The 18,989-nt window shown below is 41.4% G+C and overlaps 1 protein-coding gene across 5 annotated transcripts in view; it reads left to right on the forward strand.

The window, feature by feature from the left end:
• Nucleotides 1-18,989, forward strand: part of LOC124058128 (RCC1 domain-containing protein RUG3, mitochondrial-like) — a 286,532-nt gene that overhangs the window by 226,002 nt on the left and 41,541 nt on the right. The window lies entirely within an intron of this gene.

Consider the following 18,989-nt stretch of genomic DNA (forward strand, 5'->3'; position numbering starts at 1 on the left):
CTTCATCTTTGCTCTATAATCTTCCCTTATGTGCTGATGTTTCAGGTCAGACTCATTCCAGTAGCTGAAAAACAACATATATATATTGCATTTTTCTGATTCATCTAAACAAGACATATTTTTGTGTTATGTGCACATATTAAAACAGCAACCTACTGCATTTGTTTTGTTGAATGCTAGAACCTCATGAGTCATGCAGCAATGCAGAACAACAGATATGCCATTGGACAGAAAGGACACAAGCACCCACATAAACTCATACAATCACATTCAAACAGCCAGACAGCTACAGTCTACTTTTTGGCATAACTCCAGAGCTGAAGTGGACTTGATACACTGTGGTAATGATAGGGTAAAACTGAATGTGAGACACCATATCGAATTCTGATGCTGAGATTTTTCAATGCTGACAGCTCTCTCAGTCTCCCTCCCTCTCTCCCTCTCTCACTGCCACACTTACCTCACTTCACCCACTGCCTCGCCACATGCTCAAGGCAACAACAATAAACATGATTGGCTCTTCACACAAAAGAAGGCGGGCCATCATTTGGACAGGCATGACAACGGGCAAGTGAAATTGATTTCAAGTGTATCATTCTGTGTGGGTATACTGTATGTTTATGCACCTCAGTGTGTGTGTGTGTGTATGTGTCCACATAGGGATCGGATTCTTTCACTAAGTTTGAGCAGTATGACGAATATGGGAAGTGATGGCATGTACAACAGAGCGTTTCCTTCCCTCACTTGTTACAGTGGTTAAGGAAACAAATAGAGGTTCTCCTCTCTCGCTCACACAATCCAAACAAAGAGCCGTGTGTCATAGATTTAAATGTGTTTGCCAGTGACTGCGTGTGCCTTCGTGATAGCTTCAGTGTCTACTATAAAGCACAGAACATTACATTTGACACTTGGACAGAATAACAAGAAGGAAATGTCTAAAAATCCAAACTATTCAAACCACTTAGATACGGATAAAACAAAAAAATGAATTAAATTGTAATCTTGTAAAATTATGAATTGGTAATCTGCATGATAACATTCGTTTCTGTATAGTTGATGTGTTTGATGCTTGATTTCTCAAGGCAACTAGCGGTCATTCTCATTATGGATTAATCTACTGGTGATTTTCTTGAGTAATCCATTAATAGATTTAGTCTTTAAAATGTCACAACACTGTGAAAATGTCCATCACAATTTCCTAAAGTCCAGGCTGTTGTTTTGTGCAACTAACGCTCCAAAACCCAAGAGAATAAAAAGTAAAAAACCAGGAAATCCTTCGTTGAGAAAATGAAACCAGTGAATTTTTGCCTTTTTCGCATTAAAAGATTATTCAATTATCAGAATTGTTTCTGATTAATTTTCTGTTGATTACTCAAACAATTGTTGCCACTCTGCTCAAATCCCTGGGGTTACACAACTGTCCTCATAAATGCAAAGAAGCCCAATATTTTTATAAACATTAAACATTTGACTTCCTTTAAGCGATTTTCATTTTGGATTTAAAGTAAGGGGAGGAGGGCAATACATCATCTGTTCAGCATCAAAATGTTAGTACGTATGAAACATAAAGTGCTTTTGAGGTTTTTGCTTTTGATTGTGTTTATCCGTGTGAGTGCGTGTGTGAGACAGAGAGAAAACGAGACAGACAGAAGCAGGGAGATTAAGAGGGTGTCCTCAGGTGCCCATCTGGCCTGTGTGTGTTTGTTTGTTTGTTTGTGAGTCACAGTGTGTGTGTGTGTGTGATAATTTCATGCTGGAGTGTCACTGAGTGAAGTGAGGCTACGACCCACTGTTCTTAATCTGGTTAACTAGAGCTGAACGGGTCAGAGTAATGGCCGTAATCATCACATCTAAGCACAGAAACCAGACCAAACTAAAAACCAGTGCAATGTTTTTTTAGTGCCCTAAATGTACAATTAACTCAGCAGCCAATCTGCACCAATTTAAATGGTCACTGACAGACATGCATTAAACCAAGATTTAAAACCTTTAAAACCTACAAACTATAACTGAAACCATCCTAACAAAATAAATAAATAAATAATAATAATAATAATAGTAATTTAAGGCTATAATTCCCTTAATGGTTTGCTTCTTGCTGTTTTCTGTTTTCAGTCATCTAGTTGTATTTCTAGGTTAGCGTTCTCTTACTGTGTGTGGTGCTGTGCTGTGCTGTGCTGTGTGTAGGGGTAGCCTTGTGACCAGAGTTATATTGTTCATCCACAGCTGTGGACTGTGGCCCAGAAAGAAAGCCCACACACAGTCAGAAAGCTATGATCCCACTTGGACGCAAACCAAATCGTCTTACGTACAAGTCAGCCTGATTTGTGCCGCAGTACCATCCGCACTTATGAATTCCTTCATCCTTCAGGGCTCCTCAATTTGTTCAAATGAGCTACAGACATGCAAAAGACAACCATGGTGAACAAATAACAAAATGTTAAATTGATAAACATGTTTCCATAGTAGCTGCTTTAATTCACAGTTTTAAAATGCGCCTTTTTTATGCCGCATTCTTGAACTGCTTCTTGCTGTCCCTCAGTCATTGGAGGGGAGTGCGTGCAGTCACAGATGATGCTGCTGTTGTGAGTTGCTGATTTCTCTGGGAAGCCATTAGTGTTGTTTGTCTACTCAGAGCAGTGCCGGGTTACTGGACCCCTTATTCCTAACAGTTGGCTCTTATTGGCAGACAGTCAGGGCACTTATCTATGAACAGGAAAATGATGTGCCCTCCGTGGATTCCATACAAATTGCAGAACGTGTTTTGCTTTTACTTTTCCACTTTTGTTGAAGTTTGCAATTAAATTTGTCTTCCGAGACTCAATGTGTTCATGTATCTTCCACTCACCCTTTTGTCTACTCTTTCCATGCTTTGACCCTGTGTCTCTGCAAATGAAAGCTAACAAATGACGTGATTAAGAAGTATCCTGATTCCATTTGTTGGGAATGTTAAACATCCATGTACAACTGTATTTCTGTCTACAGCTATCTGTTGGATAAAGCTGAGCATGATGGCAAACTTGCAATGACAAACAAATAGAAGAACCCTGTTGAGATAAACAGAGCGAAGGTGGAGGAGTGTGAGGAATTTTAGATTCTCCGGTTGCCCCTGCTGTGCCAACTCTGGAGCAGTGAAAGCTTGGAACTGGGAGTGGAAGCAGCCAGAAAAAAAGAGAGAGGTGCATAAATCCTCCTTTTCCTCACAGCAGCTGGAAAAGGGTATAATATAGATACTGTCCAAACACAGCACTTTCAATAATCCACTTGAGCTGATCTCAATGAGAGTGAACAGTTTACATATCTTGCCCTGTTCTCAACCAGAGGTCTTTCTATGTTTCCAGACAATATTTACTTAACAATACATTTTTAATTTCTGCTTCTATTTTGACCGCAGACATATTGGGGTTACGTGTGGGCCACTACACACATTTTCTTGCCTGAATCATTTCTCAGTGGTTGTGGTCAACTGTACTTGCTCTCACACAGTCATAGAGGTCCAAGGAAAAGATTCGTTCTTGCATCACCAGAAACAATGTGCAAGTTTTAACTGTGACGAGCATCACTACATTTCCTTTTGAAGTGTGTTTTCATTAGTTGCCAGTGACCCTCATTGCTGGCCGGTCTTGATTGTCTCAAGCAGTCAGCATGGCTGATGAAGCATCCTGCATGTCTGCTCGCTGAGTATTCTGTCACACCTAAATGAGACCGCACTAATGCTACAGATTGGTGTGTGGTACTTAATCATCTTTAATCAGAGGCTGGTGTGTGTTGCATGTGTCTGAAGATTGCCTCAGTGTGTAGTTGTCAGCGTGAGCGTCAGTTCTGTCCCTTGTGTTTGTGTGTACATCTATTAATTTCCTTGTAGTTATGTTCTTGTTCCGCTTCCACGTTTCTAAATTCCAGTGTGTGTGCATTGGTGTGGTGTGTGTTCATTCTTGTTCAGAATGTGTGAACAAACCCTGACCTCAGAGGTAAGGAAACAGATAGTGTCCCAGCGTTTTCTGCCCAGCCAAGGTCTTCCTCATCCCACAGTAATCCTCCTTGCTTTCAAAGCACACTCTCCCATTTAACAGAACACACACATGATTAAAATATGCACACAAATCCACTAAACCAGCAACACACATGCCTACACTAAGGTTTGCTCACTATCCCTCCTACTGTAATTACAAGCAAAGGAAGGTTATTGGACTCCTGATGTGTTTACTGAGTGTTGTCACTGTATAACATGGATTTGGCCAGAAGGACCTCACTGTGAACTTTTGCACCCCTCCCATAAAAACAGCGATACTGCTTTGCTGTAATACTGTTCAATGTTACCTTTAAGCCCTCAGTAAGTGGGATTTTAGAAAATAATGCCCTTATGCAGGCTGTTTACACAAGCTCCCTGCCACACCAGCCACACTCTTGCCGCCTCAGCCCCCCCTCCCTGCCTCAAATCACATTTAATAGGGCTAGTTTGATCCCGCGCCAGCATAAGCGTACACTTGCTATGACCTTGGTTGAATTTAATGGGGGTTAAAGAAGTTTTCACATTGGCAGTGTGCACATTAATAGTTTGTCTGGGAGATTTGGTAAATTGGAAGAGACGGATGTGGAGTCAAAGTGTCCGATTAATTGGTTCTATAACCACCACCACCACCCCCTCCACTGCTTGCAGAGTCCTGCTCCTAGTTTTAGTATCCTGTCCAGGTTCACCTTGGGGTACCCAGTGACATTACGTTTAGGTCAGACGGACTTTTGTGTACTTTTGCATGTGTAGATTTGTGTGTATGTGTGCATGTGGACTGTATGTTTGCCATGCATGTGTGGGGGAAAAAAAATGCAGAGAGTGAGTGGGAAATAAAGCATGAAGTAGGATGTGGACGAGAGGTGAATGAACATTGGTGGAATGAGGGGGCGTAAAGAAAGTGTGAAGTAACTAAAAGTGCACTGAATCAATAAATGTCTGTAAAGTTGGGAGCAAACTGCAGAAAGTTTGAATCTGTAAAAATGTGAGAAAGAGTAGGATGGACATGAAGCTACTTTTAGTGTGTTCTGTAAAAAAAAAAAAAAAAAAAAAAAAAAAGAATTTAATATTTCTCACAATTCCTTCATGTGTTTCATATTTATGCATATTTTTGTGCACTGTCTCCCCCCTGTCATTTATTTAGGAATTTATTGTTTTGTTCCACATTTGACTGGATTTGGTTGGATTAGCATCGCTCATAGTCTATTAAACATTTTCCAGATATGGCAATGCCAGGCTCTCTAATGTTATTTTTCATAAGTGTCTTTACAGCCACCAGACTGTAATATATGTGATAATTGCATGGGATGTAGCATCATAGTGTGAGCCAAACAAGTCTAGTAATCCACTGTAATTGGTTGGATTTTTGCAGTGAGTCAACCTCTCTGTCTGCCTGCCTCTGTGCCTTTGATAATCCAATTTACATTTCTTTAATCTTTACCCTCTGCGTTTAGCAAATTAATTAAATATTGACAAGGAATCCAGCGAAACCACAGAAAAACAGAATGTCACAGCTAAACTGATTACTTCCGTGACAGAGGTAAGAGAGAGACAGAGAGAGATGTATAGTCCATCTCATGCACTATAAATGATTAAAGACCACAGACAATGCCTGAATCCTGCAACCCGCTGAAAAAGTGTGCAGATTGAATGCTGCCTTAGCCAAGGCTCTCGTTCATACACAATTGTCTGTGGCCACTTGTCAATCTCTTCCCCACCAACCCAACATGAAAATGATAACAATGTCTTTCTGAGTGTTTTACTCCAAGAGAGAATCCCTTTTCCATTCTTTAAAGCCAACACACCATCTGTCACCAGGGGGCTGATAATAAAACACAAAGAAAAACACTCACAGGATCATACACACACAGGAAAAGCTAACATGCCGTAGGAGATGATTTGGGCAGAGTCCGTGCAAGCTGATGATGTTTCATCCCCCCATGGTGACCTTACTTTGACCCTTGTCCTTTTTCTCCACAAGGGTAATTGGCCAATCTGTTAGACACACACATAGTAAATTGTGGAAAAAAGCCAAATAATATTTTGGATCTTGCGTGTGGTGGCAGTGCATGTACATTCACTTCCAGTATTTATATTTCTGCCAGCCCGCTTTGTTGTTCGTGCACGTGTTTAAGCATGTACACGCTTGTCTCTGTGTACAGGCATGCTTGGGATTGTGTTGATGTCTGTCCATTTGGGAGAATCAACAGACACAGTGACGATGGAGTTGATTTTATTAGGGATGAGATTAGGGTCATGTTGCAGTACACTTGCTGTGGTCTTATTATTCTGATCTGTCCCTTGGAGTTTCCTACTTCAGAGAGACAGCTGGCTCAGTAACATGATCCAGACCACGACTACCCTCTTACTACTTCACAGCCAAGTCAGAGTCCCGGCCAAGGACTATAGCTGATTTAAATTTTTTCTAAAGACATGCATACAAAAGCACATACCCCCTTACTTACTGTAGATATAAGCAATAATAAGGAACAAAAATTACAGCCATCCATGTCTGTTCAGACTCATATATGTACTGAAGACTTTGAAGGAATTTAATTAGAGGTATTAAATGTTGTTCTTGGCAAGATGGAAGTTATCACTATATTGCCATGTGTGATTCCAGTGAGTAGTTTCCATCGAGCAACAACTGTCTGCACATGAAGACTGTTTTTACAGAGTGGTACAGAGTAGGTTAGTGTCGCCAATTCAGTATCGGACCAAATGTGAAATAAGGTCTCAATTCCCCCTTCTGTTCCTGAGTTATGGTGCTAAATAACAGACAGAAAAGTGTTTTTGATGTCACAGTGAAGGTGATATAAAATGTTGTCAGTTCATTATTTTATCCTGTTAGACGTTTGTGTGAATTCGGGTCTGAATGGTTGAGTTATGGCCTAAAATGTGTGGTGAGCTCACAGTGACTTTGGTTGAAAATCTCCTTTGTGTTAGATGCAGTGTCTTCCTGAGACACCGTGTTCATTTGCATTATGTTTTCGGGTTGTCTGTCCATCTGTCTGTTTGTCTGTCCACTTGGTCTTGGGTGCCCACCTTGAATCTGGTGGTGGTTGTGTAAACCTTCTGTGCTGCTGGGTTGAAGATGTGCGTGCAGCATCCACATTTTTGAGTTGGTAGGTTCTTTGTATTCTGTCAGGATTTATCAGCTTGGTTTTCTCTTAATGAGCTTACACACTAATAAACAGACAGCAGCAGTCCACCACAGGCTCACTGGCCTTGCTGATACTGAGCTTCAGGTGATTGTCAAAGCTCTCTATCACTATCCATCGGACGTCCTCTTTGGAAATTACTCACTGGAATCATATTTAAGGATGTAGTGATAACTTCCATTTCACAGAAAAAAAAATACACTTAATACTTTTTGTTAAATTCCCGCAAAGTCTTCGTTACTCTATCAGTCTAGACCACTTGACTGGTAAGCAGAGGCATACAACCATGAGGCGGTAAGTCTAGATTCTCTCCAAAACGATGAAGAAAGACAGGGATGGATGGCAGAGAATGAGTGTGGAGGTGTTAAAAAGAGCCCTCTGGCTGGGAGAGGTAGGAGAGCTTTGAGTGGTGGGGAGGCTGATTCTCACTACCGTCATGTGGCTGAACCAAATCCCTTCACTCCTCTCTTCTCCTGCTCTGCGTGAGGAGTGAGTTTGGCCTGGGGCACATGTTCAGATATGGGTGCTAGTGATTGGTTTGCTGCCAACGGTGGCAAAGGTCAAGCTGCTCTGTGCTCTTTGTTGTTGTTTCCTCAGAGTCACTGTTGTATTCTGTTCTCCACTGCAATCCCGTCTTTTATTATTACAGATGGAGGTGGGAACAGCAGTGTGAGTTGCATCTGGTAGATGGTTGTTTATTTCTATTTTTAAGCTTGTTTTTAGTCGCTTTATTATATTTGTTTCGCTTGTATAACCTCATACTTTCTTTACTCTCTTCAGTGCAAAGTTGTTTGAATTGAATCTTAATAGCTATTTTCAGAAATAACATCATTTTACTGAGCCTTACAGCAGGTGTGTTCAGATAAAGGCGTTATCAGTTTGCTGCCAAAGAAAAAAAAAAAGAAAAGCAAAACATGGCTTTGCTGATTAAAAATTAGGGGAACTAATTAGTCATAAGGAAAGTCCCAAGTGAAACAATGAGCAGTAAAAAAGATATTATTAGGCGTATGTCATCAATTATTAACTTTATGGAAAAAGAAGACAAAGGAAAAATTCCCCAAAGTTGCTTTCTTCAGAGAGAGAATAAATGTTCACCCCGATGGATCAGAAGCACAAAAGTGTTCGGTGGCTTGACCTAATTCAGCTCTTCATGTCATGTGACTGCAAAGTATTTATGTTGTGATGCCAAATAAGGTAGCTTATTTTCATCAAGAATAGTTGTGTGAGTGGTAATATCTAATGTCAGAAGGAGAAAAGTGTTGTCTTTGGGACAAATTTAGTGATGTAGCCAACTAGATAGCCACGCTGATTGGACGTTTTATGTCCCATGACTCTTTCTTGGGTGATGTATATAATGCAACATGATATCTAAATTGAGAACAAGATCTTATAAAAGTTAATAAATCTTTTATTATGCACTTAACATTTAAGCAAAACATTACCAGTAGGATTTGGTATAGACCTTCGTTGCATTAATCATTGTCTTATCATTTTTGCATTTAGCTGTTTTCCCAGTGAAAGCTATTTCTTTTAATGTGGGTAACCACCCAAGTTAAATTACTTTTAGATGTTAACTTTAAACCGTGTTGGTTTAAAGCTGCAACAGGCTGATTAGGTGTACCCTGCCTCTTGCCTGACCGGGATCATTGTTATATAAAACAGGTGGAGTGTTAGTTTTACCAAGTTGTTTTACAGTCTCTGACATTATTTGTGATACTGATTTTCAGTCTGCAGTTTGATTGTCCTTATTTTAACCGCTGAAGTGTGTGTGTGTGTGTTTCATCTCCAGCCCTCATTCTCCTGAGAGGTGAACCAAGAACTCTCAAGACTGATGTGTGTCAACAGTATAGACACACAGACTTTAGCCTGCAGGACTTTTCATTTTTCTATCATGTTTTTCAATAACACAGTTGTGTGTGTGCATGTGTGTGCATGAGTGTATGTCAATGCATGGTTTGGCTATAAGACAGTAGTTGAAGTAAAGTTTTGAGGTGTACAGAACATTTGACCAATTTTAAATCAGGTTTTTCACTTGGCATTTAAATGGGCATGGAATATAATTTCACCAGGGAGTGAAATGGGTGATATTAAGGTAGTCTTGAAACACACTTCTTGGCTCTTTGGCTCTTCTTCATCATCGAGATATTTTGTCTGCTCAGCTAAAATTAAGTTTTCCTAAAATCCTTATTTTCCCCTCTCTCCTGCCATTCCTCGGTTCTGCTTTACTTCTCCCTGTACTTCCACTCCTCCCCTCATTCCTTCCCATTCTATTATCGCCTTCCCATCCTCCTCGTTTTCCATATTGGCTTTTTTGGGTCTCACAACCCAGTCGCTTTTCTTCATAGAGCCTGGAAAGGCGCTTGAGCAGTGAATAATTCCGAACATGATAAATCCCACCTTAAATCCAGCCATGAGACTCCAACAGGGTTCCACATGTAATTCTAAGCCCTATTATAGGGCCACTAATGCCGGTTGAGGATGGCGAATCACGGCACAGCCTGCAGCCATGTAAGAATTAGAAATAAATATGCATCGGTACCAGATAAATATAGCAAGCGGCAAATCTGCCGTGAGACTGTGTGTGTGTGTGTGTGTGTGTGTGTGTGTGCGTGCAAGAGAGAAGCCACAATTTGCAGTCGATGAGACGAATTCGCAACAGCTCTCTGGGTAATTGATGGATTAAATTCAGTGGCTAAGGGGTTGGAGTTAATGTGCGCCATAATTTAGGAAAAAGAAAGCTCAATAAAATTTTTTGGTCCTTATTCAGGGAAATGTGTTTCGCTGTCATGTTTGAACACCTCATTTCAGGGCTCGTATTAGGTGTCTCAAGGGTGGCAGTCGAGGTCTCTGTTGCTGGTGTTTATCTATCTGTTTATTGACTGCAGAATTACTTGAGGACTAAATGAGGGGTGTAAGCTAGCCTGGGTAGAGCTCCGGCTCTTTTTTTTTTTTTTTTGTGCACATGGCCCCTTTGAAGTCATAAGTATAAGTGTAATATTATTTTATTGAGCCCCGACCAGACAAATTCTTTATGCCTGTTTCCTAGAGCTGCACTAGCTGCTTATAGCTGAGGTCCAGGAGCTGATCTCCTCTCACTGTAAGGCAAATAGAGTTACTGAAATTCACTATATTTCCCTGTTGAAAGTCTCTCTATAAATCAGGTAGCCAGCCAATCAGAATGCAGGATTAGGAAAGTGGATTCATGACTGCACCCAGTGCTCATTCAGTCTGTCACCATCATTTACATGGCTTACATGCCATTGTCTGCCTGTTTCACACATTTGATGATAGCGTCTTCAAAGTCTTTGAACCTCACATTTAGCATTTTTGGAGGATAGGAAATAGGCTAAAATGGGATTCACGAGACATCTACTCTAAATCACTTTTGTTATCAAAATGTAGAACTTTTTCAGGATATTTGCAGACTATTGTGTCCGTCACATCAGAGCATAACAGCATGTTACCTGAAATCAGAAGGTCTGTAATGTCATCGTTGTTTCTCGGATTATTCTCTTAAATTAGACTAAAATTCATCGGTCTAATACACTGATTAGTAATACACGGATCCTAAATGCCTGGCTATGTGAATGCTTTTGTTCTGCTGTGTATTGACGCACCGATGCGTCTTTTTCAACAATCACAATCAATAAATGGACATTGTAGTCTGCAGCACACAAAGTTTCAGGGTGTGTTCATGTTTTTTTTTCCCTCTTATCCCAACCTGTGTAAAAACATTTCTGATAAACTTTCAGAACTTTCCGAGACGACCTACTTGTAGGAAAAAAACACAGATGGAAAAGGTTTGTCATCTCTGCTCACCCTGTTTGAAGAGATAATAAATCTATATAATCAGGTGTAAGACACAGAAACAGCTCAACTTGCACTGTGAGCTATCAGATCTTAGACTTTTCATGATATGTCTATTTGCAGCCATTCTCCCTTGTATAAACTTGTGTCTTTTTGTGCAGTGGTATAGGCTTTACTTTCAGAGTTTTCAGCTTCTTCCTCTCAGAGCAACACTAACTGTAAGAATTCAATCAGTCAAATCAAGGTCAAAGCAGGTTAGTGTAAAATTGAGCCAAAAATAAAATGAAATGTGAAACACACAAAATGGCTTTATTGGCAACCATCCTGTCGCTTTCACATCAGTGCTCGTATCACTCCACTGTATCTCCCTGTAGACTCATCACTTGTTGCAGTTAGTTAACCTGCGGGTGCTTATTACCCCTGCCGGGTGCCGTCCCCACCATGGCAGTTACATTTTAATTAAGTATTTTGTTGTATTAGAGTCCTTAGTTTAAACTTCAAATATCTTATTAGATCATTCGCCCCCACTGTGTTTTGACATGAAGAGTGAATACTGCAGTGGTTCTCTTCTTTATCTGAAGGCATGTGGAGGTTTTTGTTCTCCTGCAGTGGAGTGTGCCATCATGACATGGTATTTGAAAAGTCCCGGTTTTGTTGACTTATTAATTTCTTGTGTCTCTCTCTAACTGAGTAGTGTGGAGATGACACGGCATGCTGGGATATCCTCTTTAGAGGGTGATAGTGGTTGCAGTGGGTGGAGAGTTTCTTCTTCACTCCTTCTGTCTCTCTCTCTCCTCCTCCTTCACACTCCTCCCTCAGCTCATCAGTTCATCAGGCTTCTCGGTGGATCACTTAGCCCTGAGGAGAAGCCGTGGGTGGGGGTCTGTAACTTTTGATGAATGAATACATCTCCGACTCACTCCTCTTTTATCTGACTGTTTAATCTCGACTCTCTCTATTTCTTTCTCCATCTCTCGTTTGCTCGCTCTCTGAACCTCTTTCTCTCTTTTTCTGGCCTCTGCTCCTCGCTCAAGACAGTGGTTGCTGATTTAATTGGATTGTGCTGAACTCTGGCTCTCTGTTGCATCTCTTATGATCATCTCGGAGACTCTTTGACTCAGGCTTCCTGTGAAGTTCGGCTTTGTAATGTCGTATGAACTTTGCTATCTGTCAGAAAAGCATCTGTACTTTCCAGGTACACTGTGGAGACGAGTTTATCAATTATCTGTAAAAGTTTGCTGTTTCACAAATCAGAAGTGGGTTAGAGTATAGGCAGTCTTGAACATGAAATTAGGGCAGCTGATATGAATGTGTTTACAACATGACCAGACTTTACCTCGGGTTCAGAGTCTTCAGAGCCAGCCGAGACTTAGCCATCCAGAGACAAACAAGCTGCCTCTTGGATCCTCTACCCACACAGGGCTCACATCCTTGGGCTTGCCCTCATGCCTCCCTCCATACCCTCTTGCCTCTCCTCTCCCCACCCCTCTGCTCTCCTTTCCCCAACCTCCCTGAGCCCGATTGAGGGAGATGATTAAGACATCAAAAGCTGTGCCTCACTGTAGATCAAAACTCAGGGCTGACGGGCGAGATCCTGATCCCACATAGACTTCCGCTGCATCCCCACAGCCGGAGATTTGCCATTCCCAGCAGCTCTCCTGCTCCACTCCATTAGTATCTCCATGCCAATCGGAGGCTCCCCGGGGTTCGACATGTAGCCTAGGATGAGTCAGGGCTGTGCAATCAACCTCATCCACAGAGAGGCAGGTGCTTTTAGATGGTGAGACACAGTGGTGTGTGTGTGTGTGTGTTTGTGTGTGCATGTGTTTATCATAGCTCAAGGCCCTTATTCACCCCCACTGTTTTATCATCCCCAACACTGAACAGCAGCAGCCCATCACACTGCCTCTATCTCCTTTTCTCTCCTTTCTCTTTCACTCTCACTCTCTCCCTCGAGGGGCTTTAGTTCATGTGATTCCACGCTCCAGCTTTAGCTCAACTTTGCCACTTGGCAGTCTCGGAAAATTTTTTCTGCTTGTCTCTCATTTTATTCCTGCTGTTAAAGTGGTGATAAAGAGAACAGAAAATACATACAGGATCACGAAGAGAGGCTTTTCCTTACTTGTAAAATCAAGTGCTTCATGTTCCATCTGAACAATGTCAGTGGAAAAGGGTGACAGCCAGTCAGAGTTGGCAAGTAAAAACTGTGGAAAAAAATATATATGTAAGTGGTTCCCATCCAGGTGTAGAAATAATAGGAGGAAATAACTTGGAGTCTCTCTAGCCAGTGGGGATTAATAATAATAATGTAAATACAAAAAACGAGTTTTATGAAATGTTTTGGTATTTGTTTTTAGCAACACAGACAAAAGAAAGTGTGCTGAGAACACACTGCACAGGTAGTGTTATTATTCCCCTGTAACCCTGCTATTCTGGGACATTTTTTCCATGGTCACTGTAATTTGGTGCTGATGTCATTGTTAGTGCAGGCAGCAGCACAGTCGTTAATGTTACTGGAAACACAAACTATGAATAGTCTTTATATCCCTTAGAGACACAGAAGAATGTGCAACACACACACACACACACACACACAGATGCACTTCACAGGCAAGGCATAAATTCACAAATGACATTGTTGGAATCAGCCATAATTAATCTCCACTTATCAGCTCATTGAGGTCCGTGCCACTCGCCACATCGGCGGCAGAGTTACAGCCTTCTGAGCAGCCACTCGGTCATTCAGTTTTAGCCAGTCAACCGGTGAGCCAGGCCCCGGGGCTAAGCTCATTAAGGCAGGAGAGTCCCCTACTATCCGTCCCTCCTGCTATGCACCTTAGGGCCAGCCCCCTCCCTGTCAACTCCCTGCCTTTAATTGAGTTCTCACATCTCTTTATTTTACTGTCAGCATTATACCCCTCACATTGTTATCCCCCTCTTCATCCCCTTTCTTGAGCCCATCTCCTCCCTTTCCTTTACTGCTGCCACCACCAACACTTTTTGGGGGGGTATTTCAGAGAGTAAGCACTTTTCCCATATTAAGATGTGAAATTCATTTTGACACCGGGCTGGAAATAGAGTGGAACCGGCAATATGCCCCTATCTGTGCCTCTCTCTCCCTCTTCTCCCTCCCTCTTCTCCTCTCCCTGTCTCTTTTTCATTCTTTTCCCCCACTCTTTACTATGTTTTTTCTCCTTCAATCCATGGATCCACTGTCCCACCTCACTTACTTTTATCGCCAAGAGAGTTTCCTGCGAGGTACGGGTTTGCTTTCCCCAAATTATATTTTCATAATGGCATAGAAGAAAGGACATAATCCGTCGCAACCCTTTCTCAGGGTTTGGATCCATTAAGGCCAATAGAAATTCAATAAGGGACAGAGAGACAGAAAAGGAAAGATTAAGAAACAATGAGAGCCAAAGAGGGAGGGGGAGTAATGCATAAATGAGAAATAAAGATGACAGGTGTTAATATACAGAGAGAATCAGTAACGTCAATGCTGTACCACTCAGTGGTAGCTCAGGTCTTGTATAATAAGTGAATCTGCTTATAATTTAAGTTAATGTGCTAGTGGAGGGAAGAGATACAGTCGATATGTGGATTGTATGAATAAACAACATCCCTGTGCCAGCAAGTGTCCACAACTGCTGCACCTAAAGTGTAACAGGGGTAGCAGAGACATGAAGATGATTAGACTGACTGTTACATCTGGCCACTAGCCCAGAGCTAATTCACATAGTTGAATAACTGTGTGACCGCATGGCTGGATTGCCGAGACTGCCACACTCTCCCTGAGATGATATGATGCAACCGGATAAAGAGCAGAGCAAGGCTGTGTGAATACACATAAATGCACTTTAGCCAAGCAGGGGTTTTTCTTACATGATTTTTCATCATGGCTAAATGTTTGTTTTCCCCCCAGGGACATTAGCATCAAGGGATCATAACTATAGCTATGTTACCGAGGTGGATTTGAGCCTTTAGGGGTGTCTTTGCCTTAAAATCACCTCGGTACACAAAACAGGTTTACAGTGAATGGTCATGCATGCATATGCAGGCATGCATCGTATACAATATGCAATGGTGCATACACATATGCTTGAATAAACAGCAGATGCACATACTGCCCCTACCATACGTGCACATATTTCATTACTGGATTCATAGACATGACTGTATTGTAAAACACTGTAAATGGCCATGAAAGTGCAGTCTTGTGCTCACAAACGTGCATGCATCCATGTGATATGCAGGCTAAAGGTGCAATGACATGACTTTATATGCGGATATGATTTCTGAGGTTTACTTCTGCTGTATGTGCCTGAGATATCAGTGAAAATGTGTAAGACCAGCAGTGTGTATTTCTCTGCATCTATACATTCAACTCTCTGCCTTATCGCAACTCATTAAGCCTCCTGACACACACACACTCACACATACAAACTGATAAGGTCTAATGAGAAACTCAGTTTGTCTGTCATAGCTGGCTCGTCTCTGGTTGAGCGTGGACCACACAGGCATACGCATATGTGAACCCACCTGTAATAACTGATACAAATAGATACAACCACACATGAGTTATTTCTCATACATATTTCCTCACACAGAAGAGCTTCCAACTTCCAGCACCACATGCCAGCTCCTCCAAGTTAATTTGTAATCTAATAAATCTAAAAAAGCAATCAGCCACAACCAATGGCTATTCAACTTAACCCTTTTGCCCTATCTGACTAGACTGAGATAATTGTCCTGTAAAGTGGTTGAGAGGGCAAGGGGGAGAGGGAGCGAGCCAGAGAGCAGAGGGTCAGGGCCCATCTCCTCACCGAAAATGGCCTCTAAATGTGCAAGGCAAGGCTCCCATTATTAGGCCTTCCAAGTTGACAGGGAGGTGGCCAAGGCCTGTTTACATTTGCCGGTGATATTTGGAATGGGGTACCGTAGAGAGAGCAGGGAGAAGGAGAAGAGGGCTTGGAGGGAGTGGGGGGGAGAGGAAATAAATTACCAGTATGGTCCAGGAAGTGCAAGGCAGGTAATTGCAGTTGACAGTCCGGTCTGCCACACAGTTAATTTGAGTCTGAGCCCAGGTCCCTTCCACTATAGCGCACCATACTTATACACAGCACAATCTGTCTGCGTAGGTACATGCCCAGACACCATTTCTGTCTCTCTCACTTTCTCTCTCTCTCTCTCTCTCTGGCAGTAGAATTATGTCGTAAGCAAGATATGAGCAGCCATGTCTCTCAGGGTAGGTGCACACTCCATGTCCTTATTTTCCCTATAGTTTAATTTTCCACTGAGAAATATTGAATTTTGGGCAGGGTGATAGTGTACCTGTCAGTGATAGGGCGTCATCTCTAACTCCCTCTGACAGGTGGACCATTATATCTGTGAGGGAAAATAATCCCTCTCTACTTTAAAACCAGCAAATTTGAACCCTTTGCTTGGTGATTGCAGAAGAGCAGTGAAGAAAGGCCTCTTACCTAAATCTGCTCTGATCGGTTAATGAAAGACGTTATTTAAAAGCTCATTTCTTTTTTTCAAAGCGTACGTACAGTATGAGTGTTTACCTTCAAATATTTTGAGGATACTTTTTGACAAACCTGACTGTGGATACACATGGATACGTATGTGCATAAATGCATCAGTACTACTATTCATTCATTATGTAGAGATCTACCTGATTTTGAAATCAATGCAAACAGTGGTATGACAAGAATCTTTTTTGTTTGTTTGTTTTTGTTTTTTGTGTGTTGTTTATAGGTGGCAAAACAGACGACAAACCAGAAAGCCTACCTGAACAGGTTTCAGAGCACTTTCTCCTTTACTGTTCATCATCTCATTCGTAGAATAAATGAAACAGTACCTTTAAGATAATAACGTAGCTCTACCTTCTCACTTTTATCTAATATCTCAACTGTGAACGTCCTTGTAACCCACTAAGTTTGACACCAATGTAAGTTGTCATCAAACCTAAAATTTGTTTACAAAAGTTTATGATGTTAATTTGCAAACGAGGCCACTGACTGATTTTTTATCTACTCAAATCAATTGTGATTTCGCTTTGCTGTCCTCACTGTTAAGGTTGGGAATGCCCAGTGGCCCCTCGCTCTACTGTACCACGGATGACATCAACCCCTCTGGTTCCACATCCCTGCAACCACTTGACATTTCTATCGACATTTCCCACAGTGCTCTCACATTAAAGGGCGTGACATTTCATTTGCACACGATGTTGATTAAAATACACCCTTATGGTCTCAAGAAAAAAAATGGGACATTTTTGTACCCTCTACAGTAGGGAAATTGAGAAAAGATGAGGGAATAAATAGAAGATCAGCTGATTGAAGGGATTATGGAAAAGGCCCACTGCTCGTGTTCTGTAAAGCCTGGTAGATAAAAGTGAGATAAAATTTCAATTTCCATTATATTCATTTCATTTATCTGAGCAGTTTTTAATTGATTACCACACAGTTTAAGTGAAGAAAATTTTTTTTTTTTATTTTATTGTTACAAATATTAAGTCCAGCAGTTTCTTTCATGGCCCTTGTGCATTTTCAAAAAGAATCTTAATGCAAATGAAACCTGATTTGAATCGAGCCGTATTCAGTCAGAGTCCATCAGTGGCAGGTCACATTTACGTCTGTGTCAGGCCACCTGCAAGGTGCTGCTGTCTGCTGATGTGTTAGCCCCAGCTGGACTTGTATGATCTGACTCCAGGCCAGGTCTCACCTGCCAGCTCCTATCGGGCTCTACGTTTGTACACTGGCCCGAGGCCTGTCACTGATGGGCAGCCTGCCGTCCGGCCTAAACGGCCGGCTTCCAAAGACATTCGCTGATGTCTATTCTCCTGTGGCTGAAACAGCTTCTGACAAGATGTTGAAATGTTTATTTCCTCACTCAGATCACGCTTCTTTTTGTCTGTTGTAGAATTTGGCTCAGACTTTAAATGTGACGTTTCTACATTAAAATATCTAAAAATGAATAGGCCTTTATCATGCATTTAGTTGTGTTGTGTACAGACTCACAGATTATCCTAAATGTTTCCAACAATGTTCAAATTCAGATAAATCCAGAATTTTATTCCTGGCAACAGTGATTCTATTTGGTAGCCTGTCACTATTTAACTTCCAGGAGAGAGTCTGAGAGTGAGGGAAATATATGCAAAATATGCATATATGAATTAAACTTTAAAACATCCTCATCTTGGAACTTTTCTGCCTGAGTCAGGTTGGATAGATTTTCTCTGGTAATGGTGGTTGTTTAACAATGAATCAACTCACATGATCACATGCCACTTCACTACATCATCAAACTACATCTTTTGTTTTCAACTGTGAGACCCCTAGCGGCAGACATTACAGACTGTGACTATGAGAATAATTGTATTAAAATCAAAATAGAACATTCATATGTTCCATTTACCTCCAGCTGAGTGAGAGTTAACGCTGACCTGTGTTTCCACTCATTCTCTGTGCACTAAAGCATCATGACACCTGTAACTCAATTATATAAATTAGCACAAAGGGTAATGTATAGCCATAAAATAGGCACTTATGGTATACTTTTATCCCCAAGCACCCAATAGGAATCCAGAAAAGAGTAACATGGTAACCTAATTAAAAGCAGCTGATATAATACCCAGTGACCGTTTAGTTGTTAAACTGGGAGAGGTGCATAGGTTAATCATAGCCTGTGAGCAGCTTCATGTAATGGAACCATAATATCGTAATTAGTTCACTTTTACTCAAACTTATCTGTGTCAATAAAAAATACAGCCATGCATATGCACAGAGCTCGCCTTGGCCTGATCCGATATATCACACCAGACAAAACATCCTTTATTCATGTTCTGTGCTGTCCCGGTTAGTACAAAAAAAGAACACAAAAGGCATTGCAATAATGAGGGTCTACTACTTGCTACAAGGTGTTTGATCACATTATGACTCACAGATTAAGCTAATTTAGCAACCATTATAAGCAGGATGCCCTTCCACCTTGGCAGTATTTCTGTA

This window comes from Scatophagus argus, chromosome 4 (genome assembly GCF_020382885.2).
Source record: "Scatophagus argus isolate fScaArg1 chromosome 4, fScaArg1.pri, whole genome shotgun sequence".
Taxonomy (NCBI): domain Eukaryota; kingdom Metazoa; phylum Chordata; class Actinopteri; family Scatophagidae; genus Scatophagus; species Scatophagus argus.